Raw genomic sequence first — 9392 nt, forward strand, 5'->3', positions numbered from 1 at the left:
AATGGGCTGAATCATGGATACTAGGTTAAACATATTTACACAAACAGAACAAGTTGATTCATGCCAGTTTCTCTCTGCCATGACCAGTTCATCGAATATCGTCTTTACTGCCTTTCACTTGCATGACCGAATGATATGAAAATAATAATAGTGCAAGAGTGCCGTGGACTAAGCTGGAATCTGCAAACATTTTATTCAATAGGAGAATACAAGGTAAAATGTGCTCTTTATTAGTTCAACAATTATTCAAATGAGAGCAACTCAACATTTTTATCGTGGTCTTCTCCTTGGTACAACTCGAATAAAAAGAAAAGAAATTCAGAGAAACACACTGAAATATTTTTGGAGTTTTTGATTTTCTTGAACAAGCAATTAAAAGGGAAAAGCAAAAACAAGAAAAACTATTTACATGGGAAAGCTCCCAACAAGCAAAAGAAGAACAAGGAAATCTTTTTGGGTTTTTTCTTTTTAATACTACAACTAAGCATGCATAGAAATTAAATTAACTATAACTAATTTTTTGGATTTTCTAAAGTTTTTCAAACACACAAGAAGAAAGCAAGAAAATACATCTAAGCATGGATGATACAATGAAAAAGTGTGGACACCAACAAATGGAATAAGTGGACATGAACGTAAAGTAGGTGCAAACACGTACTCCCCCAAGCTTAGGCTTTTGGCCGAACTTGGTAGTGGATCAGTAGCCTGGAGGGTAGTAGGGGTGCTCAGGAGCGGGCATCCAGTCATCCCACTGCTGGGGCTCCTGTTGTGCCACTTCAGCAACAGCTGAGCATTCCGGTAGGCGATGATGTTTGCAGGCATGATCCTATATCCGCCCCTAGCAGAAGACTCAAACAAAGCCGGTGCGGGCAGTGGAATAATATCACGAGTTTTTACGCTAAAAACTAGGTTATAAGGAATGGGAATGTCTGGATAATCTCATGCAAGAAAATGATGGTGTTCCATGGCTACCCTGTCTAGGTAGACCTTGGTCATAGGGTAATCATGAGGGCGTATCTCGACCTCGAAGTGAGCCGCCAAACGAGTAGCAAAAATCCCACCATGGATTTCACCCTGGGATTTATTAAGATGGAGGCGACGAGCCTCAATAGCTCCCAAGCTATGGGTGTTTTCGCCCTCTAGTGCTCGGCGTAAAACAGCAAAGTCTCGTGCACTGAGCGCACATACTTTCTTTCTAGAAAGCAAGCACTTAGCAACAAATAAAGCAAAATAATGTACGACAGGAAAGTGTATGCTAGCAGCGGTGGTGGCTGACACCCCTCTCTCATCTCCCACTGTCAAAGTGTGATAAAAGTCCTCAAACCCAACCGACCTAGGCTCGGCTAAGCTCCCATCAGAAGGGTCAAGCATATATTACAAAATTTAGTAAGTCGTATCTGATGGTTTTTAGCATATAAATCGAAGCTCACTTTAGGAGGATTATTCCTAGGCAGGAAAGTAAAACTCTGAACAAAGATATTTGTGAGGATTTGGTGTTGGTCACATTGATCTGTGATGAAGTCGGTGAGGCTAGCCTTTGCAACATATTGCATGAACTCCTGAAGAATTCCAGCCTCTTCCAAGAATGGGGTGTGCAGCCATTCGCACAGTTGTACCTCCGCCAACCTCCGAGGGTGGAGATCATTGTCAAAAGACTCCCCAATAACACCCATGGAGTTCTTCTTAGAGCCAAACTTCCTGAAGATATGCATGTCCGCGTACAATTTTCTAAAAATAAAATTTTCGGGTGACCAAAATTTGTCAATAAAATGTTATAAAATTGATAGCAAGTACTCATAGGGATACATAGAAGCCATAGCAAGCATTCAAACTACTTAGAACACTAAGAATTTAACATCAATCACATCTACTGCAGCACCAAGAGTAGGTAATTATTCAAAATATAAACCACTCAAACAAAAACTAATTAAATTAACGATGGAATCACATACCAAACAAAAATCCCCCGAAACAGTTTCGGAAACGGAGCTTCGAGCAAAGAGATCGAAATCTGCAGGTTTGAGCTCATGAACACTTGAAGAGAGCAATGGAGATTTTTTTTTCTGGAGGTAAGTGATGATGTGGGATGAAGAGGTAAGAGAGGGGCCCCACGTGGGACCATAACCCACCAGGGCACGCTTGGGGGTCCTAGCGCGCCCAGGTGGTTTGTGCCCACCTGGTGCACCTCCCTCTGGTATTATTTGCACCATAAATTCAGAAATATTCGGAAAAAATCGTGTAAAATTTTCAGGGCACTCTGAGAACTTTTATTTTTGGGTCATTTTTTATTGCATTGCAAATTCAGAAAACACACAAAACATGGCATTTTATTTTATTTAACTAATAATAACAGAAAACAAAAGGTAAGGACATAAGGTACTGCTTACTAAATTCATCAACTTCATACCGTTCAAAACTGATCCATTAATAAGCACTGGTACGCGTGGTGCTATACAAACGGTTTTTAACCCCTTTCTGCGACAGCATTTGGAACCGTCGCCAAGTGAGTGTGGGCGATAGGGGGGTCCTTCCCACATGACACAAAAACCGTCGCGGATATGCCCTCCTGGCACACATGCTCGGCAAAATGAGGTCGTGTCCGACCGGCGAGCTCTCAAATACGGAAATACGTACAGTAGTGCTAAAAATACGATTATACAGGTGAAATTGTTTCCGATCGCAAGTACATCCCACACAGTCAGTCCCCACTAAACGTTTCCATTCGTATGTACATCCCACACAGTCGCTCCAAGGAAAACGTTTCCATTCACGGGCACATTACACACAATTTTTCCCGTTAAATCGTTTCTGTTAGTGTTGCCATTGTACATGATATTAATAATTTTATCGTTTGCGTTATTGAATGCATCACACACGGTGCGTAGAAGAAACTGTGTGGCAAAGGCTGTCCATCACACACAGCTTTTATGTGGTAAACGTTTGTGCAAGGTGGCCTAACGCAAACGGTTTTCAAGAGAAAGTCGTGTGTGCAGTGGAGATTGATCGCACGCGTAGTGGATCCTAGAAACGTTTCTGATCTCCACGTATATCACAGACGTTTCGCTTTCGCAAACCATGTGCACTGTAATCCCTAATTAATCACTAATTGAAAATTCACATGTTTTGAATTTGAAAGTAGGCAATCACTTATTTCATATCCAACCATGTTTATTACAAATATAAGTTCACCCACGAATGCATAATTCGATGCACAGGTACATATACTGAAGAACTATAGAAGCACCAAGTAAAGAATGACGAACCATAGTTGTACTAAAGACTATAAAGAGAGAGGCGAAAGACATTCTGGTTGCTGGAGAAGGTGAAGCGGAATGCCCATATTGTGCCCTCCTCCATGCGTAATGCACGCATGACTCTAGGCCAATGTAACGCCCTCGATGTGGCTATATCTCCCATGTGTCGAAGCACGACTTAGAGGCATAACCGCATTGAAAGCAATGTCGCAAGTGAGGTAATCTTCGCACAACCCATGTAATACATAAGGGAAAGAGATACATAGTTGGCTTACAATCGCCACTTCACTCAATACATGAATAAAGCATTACATCATCCAGACACATTCAAGGTCCGACTACGTAACCGAAATAAAAGAAGACTACCCCAAAAGCTACACAGGTCCCCGATCGACCCCAACTGGGCTCCACTACTGATCAACTAGAACGAAACAACACCAAGGACAAGATCTTCATCGAGCTCCTCCTTGAGCTTGGTTGCGTCACCTGCTCGGTATCATCGGCACCTGCAAACTGGTTTTGGAAGTATCTGTGAGTCACGGGGACTCAGCAATCTCACACCCTCGCGATCAAGACTATTTAAGCTTATAGGTAAGGTAAAAGGTATGAGGTGGAGCTGCAGCAAGCGACTAGCATATATGGTGGCTAACATACGCAAATGAGAGCGAGAAGAGAAGGCAAAAGCACGGTCGAACAACGATGATCAAGAAGTGATCCCAGAACAACCTACGTCAAGCATAACTCCAACACCGTGTTCACTTCCCGGACTCCGCCGAGAAGAGACCATCACGGTTACACACACGGTTGATGTATTTTAATTAAGATCAACTTCAGGTTTTCTACAATCGGACATTAACAAATTCCCATCTGCCCATAACCGCGGGCACGGCTTTCGAAAGTTCAAATCCCTGCATGGGTGTCCCAACTTAGCCCATCACAAGCTCTCATGGTCAACGAAGGATATTCCTTCTCCCAAGACAATCCGATCAGGCTCGGCATCCAGGTTACAAGACATCCTCGACAATGGTAAAACAAGTCCAGCAACACCGCCCGAATGTGCTGACAAATCCTGATAGGAGCTGCACATATCTCGTTCTCAGGGCACACTCAGATGAGACATCCTACGAGTAAAACCAACCCTCAAGTTGCCCCGAGGTGGCCCCACAGTCTACTCAGTCGGACCAACACTCAGAGGAGCACTGGCCCAGGGGGGTTAAAATAAAGATGACCCTTGGGCAGGCCTACCCAAGGGAAAGAAAAGGCTAGGTGGCAAATGGTAAAACCAATGTTGGGCATTGCTGGAGGAGTTTTATTCAAGGCGTACTGTCAAGGGGTTCCCATTATAACCCAACCGAGTAAGGAACGCAAAATCCGGGAACATAACACCGATATGACGGAAACTAGGGTGGCAAGAGTAGAACAAAACACCAGACATAAGGCCAAGCCTTCCACCCTTTACCAAGTATATAGATGCATTAATTAAATAAGAGATATTGTGATATCCCAACAAAATATCCATGTTCCAACATGGAACAAGCTCCAATCTTCACCTGCAACTAACAACGCTATAAGAGGGGCTGAGCAAAGTGGTAACATAGCCAAACAATGGTTTGCTAGGACAAGGTGGGTCAGAGGCTTGGCTCAACAATATGGGAGGCATGATAATCAAGTGGTAGGTATCGCAGCATAGGCATAGCAAAAGAGTGAGCAACTAGCAAGCAAAGATAGAAGTGATTTTGAGGGTATGGTCATCTTTCCTGAAATCCCGCAAGGAAGAAGAACGAGTCCATGAAGAAGAAAACCGGACGTAGCCGAATGGGTCCTCACAAACGCGGCATTATCGGAACCAACCTGAAGAAGCAACACCAGAAAGAAGCACACAACATAGTAAACAACCAACACATGAACATGGTATGATATGTGGGATGCGGTATGCGGTGCATATGCATGATTTGGAAAGGAATGATTGAACCTGGCCTCAACTTGGAAAAACAAGAGTGCCACTGGAAAGGTGAGGTGATTTCGGTTGAAATCGATATAAAGATCACCGGAATCGGATGCACGGTTTGGAAATGGCAAGCGAAACAAATATGGCACCGGTCTGCGATAATCAGCAAGTAGCCATCTAAATGCATCAAGATAAATATGCTACATCACTCAAACATAACAACAAAATACATGGAAGGGATTCACTCATGATTGTTGACAAAAGATGAACACTGAGCTACAGCTAACTCACTCATTAATAGGTTCAAACAAGCATGGCAAAAGTGCAAAAGATAACCGGTGTTAGACTTAGTGAAATTAACACAAGTCTGGAATTTATCATCAGGAAGCAATCTTTAGAGCATGAAAACTACAAGCTACAGGAACTTAACATGGAAAGTCAAGGCATGGCATGAAGATACTCAATGCACTTAACAAAAGTCCCTTAGTGACCTTGAGACAAAAGGGATCAGAAAATACAATTGCAAGCATGTGACCATGGCAAAAACATAAACAGATTCAGACTTAGTGAAAAACTGGAGCATGCAAAATAGATTAGCAAGTAGGCATGTTTACGAGCTCGATGCACTCACCACAAAGCATGGCATGACAAACTGAGCATACACCCATCAAGAAGACATGGCATAGAAGATAGACATGGCAAGAACAACAACATAGCATGCACGGATCAATAGCAACATCCTCGGCAAAGTCGCTAAACATGTAAACAATCTGCCAGGAACATTTTATAGCAAAAGTAGAGCTCGATTGACTCAACCTAGGGTGCTCCATAAATGCAAAGAAAGACATGGATGGATAGAGCACCACAATGTTAACAAAACATCCTTACTGGTCATCCTCAAAAGAGGCACGGATCACTAGGAAACAACATGAACATATGGCATAACAACAATAAACAGAACAAGGACTCAGTGAAATTCCAAGTCCCTGAAATCAGCATTACCGATTGCGCTACTTTGCATGCTTGTGCTAGTCACCACATAGATCATAAAAATATGTGGCATACAGCCCTGTAAAGATGGCATGGCATTTAACAAAACATATGTAGAGCTCAGGATCATAGCATGCACACATTAAACATAGAAAAAAATGACAAAATGCCATTTGCTGAAACAGATCTGACAAATTCATCACATAGCCCTCTTCCAACGACATTTCGGGCATCAACATGAGCTCAAATAAAAATGATGCAATGAGATGAAATGATGTACTCGTCGAGACGAACATTTTGATATGCTACACGCACGAATCGGAGCAACGGTTGACGAGTTATGACATGATGAAAAATGCACAAAATTATTGGGACTGAGGCAAAAGTCAACCGCTAAGTTTCTTCTCAGATCCAGATCGGAGCGGTTCCCGAGGTTCGCCGGAGCTTTTGCCAGAGCTGAAGAAGAAGACGTCAGTGCGGGCGCAGAGCTCGCCGGATCGGGGCCGGGGATGCGCGGATCCAGCGCGGTGGAGGTGCAGGGCGGCGCCGGCGTCTCGGATCTGGCTGGAGACGGGCAAGGGCGGCGGGGCACCTACGTCCGGCGAGGAGGCCGGTGCTGGCAGACGGCGGAGCGGCGAAGGGAAGGCCGGCGCGGGCGCAGCTTGCCGGCGTGATGACGGCGCGGGGAAGAGGCGGAGCGGGGCGGCGGAACGACGGGCGGGCGCCGGCGACATCGAGGCGGCAGCGAGCCGAGGTTGTCGGCCGGCGCGAGAGGAGGCGCGGCGGAGCCGGCGAGCTCAGGCAGTCGGCGGCGAACAGCGGGGAGGCTCGGGCAGCGCCCGCGGTTGGCGGCGGCGGGATGGGCCCGCGCGGGCCCGTTCTGGGTTCCGCGGGCCGCTGCAGCGGCGGGACGGTGGCAGCCACATGGAGATCCCGGATTCGCTGAGGGGCGGTGCGGACATGTCCGGTGGTGGGAAAATTGTCCGGCGGCGCGGAGAGGAGAGATCTAGGGTTCGTATCGCGGAATTTTCGGGGGAGGCCACATATTTATAGGTAGAGGGAGTTAGGAGAGTCCAAATGAGGTGCGGTTTTCGGGCATGCGATCGTGATCGAACGACCGAGATGATGGAGGGGGTTTAGGTGGGTTTTGGCCACTTTGGAAGGGTGTTGGGCTGCAACACTCACGAGGCCTTTTCGGTCCCTCGGTTAACTGTTGGAGTATCAAACGAAGTCCAAATGGCACGAAACTTGACAGGTGGTATACCGGTAGTAAACCAAGGCCGCATGACAAGTCTCGGTCCAATCCGAAAACGTTTAACACCCGCATACAAAAAAGAGGTAGAAAGGACCACCGGAGGGCATAGGAGCGCCGGAATGCAGGGCGGACAACGGGGAAAATGCTCGGATGCATGAGACAAAATGTATGCAAATGAAATGCACGTGATGACATGATGTGCAATGCATGACACGCAAGAAATGACAAGGAAACAACAACGAATAACTGGAGGACACCTGGCACATCGGTCTCGGGGCATTACAACACTCCACCACTACGAGAGGATCTCGTCCCGAGATCTAGAATGGCACCGGAGGGAAAAACGGAAGAGAAAGAGAAGAGGTAAAACTAAGTTGCTTCTTTGACAAACGAGTGAGACCAAAGAACCTTGAAAAGGTTAAGCCATTTCAAGAAAAGAATACCACGAAGATGAATAAAGTTGAAAACCTCTGTTAGAAATGATGAACAAGGAACAACAAATTCGGACAACACTCCAGTTGAAAAGAAAAGGAATTGAATAAGAAGTTGATAAGATGAGAAGATACTTGATGAAATCACACTACACTGCCTCTGTAACTATTGAATGAATGGAACAAGGGGTAAGAAAGATCTCGGACAGCACTCCAGTTAAAAACAAGATGGAGAGGGAAAAGAATGGTATAATTTGGGCAGCACTTCGACTGAAAATGGAAGGAACTGAACATGATCTTGACAAACAAGATGATGGGTTGAAGAGAGCAACATCACAAAGCCTCCGGAAGAAATGAGAGGATGGAAATGAATGAACGGAGGAGAAAATAAGATCTTGGTAGAACACGCTTACAACAAATGCTAGAACGGAGTTGTTGGAAACCAACAACGAAAAGACTAATCTTGATATGGTCTTATGGAATACAACTCAGATTATGAGGTGACAACCTGCCACTCACGGGAAGAAGAATTGAATTGTTATGGACAAGGAGACGCGGAAGTTATTTCACCGGGAGGATAGATGAAGAACTTGTATCATATATAAGCACCATAAGTAGCAACAATCCTTAGGGAAGGCTTTAGGTGAAATATAACCCAAGATAACTCCAACGAAGAGGTTGATGGATTTAAAATATCTCATTCTTAACAACATGTGAATCATGAAACATGAACTCAAATTATCAAGAATGACATAATACCACCTACAATGATATGGAAAAAAGAATTGCACTCCGGATAGCAAGATGAAGAATGCTTGAGCTCCTTAGGAAAGAATCTCGAAAAAAAACTTCGAGAAGGAATTAAATCCTTGATGAACCATCATGTAGAACCTCCATGAAGAAATTCGTTAAACAAAAGAATGATCAAACGGAAAGAAAGAGAAGTTAAAAACACAAGGTGAATCCTTGTACCGATTTAGATGAATCTCCGTGGTGAAATAATTGAAAAGGTTGGAACTCCGGGAAAAAGAGGAGATGAAACAATTGAAAACCGAGAGCTTGATGAGCCTCCGGAATAAGGAATTGAATTTACTCGATGAAACAAGAATAAGAATTATATTATTCTTATCCTTCACCAATTTAAATTGATGACAAGCAATGGATCGCATACAACTCATTCTCGTAGAAAGGATTTAGATAGATATAGCGCAAACTTAATGGACCACCGGTAGATTTGAAACAACGAATGAATTGATATGATGAAGAAGGAAGAGAACTCTTGAGCAAACCACCGTAAGAATTGAAAAAATGAACGAAATAAAGGAATGAATCACCGGTAAGAATTGTGAAATGAACGAAGATACTTGAGACAATCTAGATACATGAGAACGAATAGATCCTGGACTGATTAGAGAATATTTGAATGATTCATCGGTCGGTTGGAGAATGAATACTTCTTAGATGATGGCCTCCGGAGTAAAGAAATGGAAACATCTCATGAAATGCTCCAGATA

This window comes from Triticum aestivum, chromosome 4A (genome assembly GCF_018294505.1).
Source record: "Triticum aestivum cultivar Chinese Spring chromosome 4A, IWGSC CS RefSeq v2.1, whole genome shotgun sequence".
NCBI lineage: Eukaryota > Viridiplantae > Streptophyta > Magnoliopsida > Poales > Poaceae > Triticum > Triticum aestivum.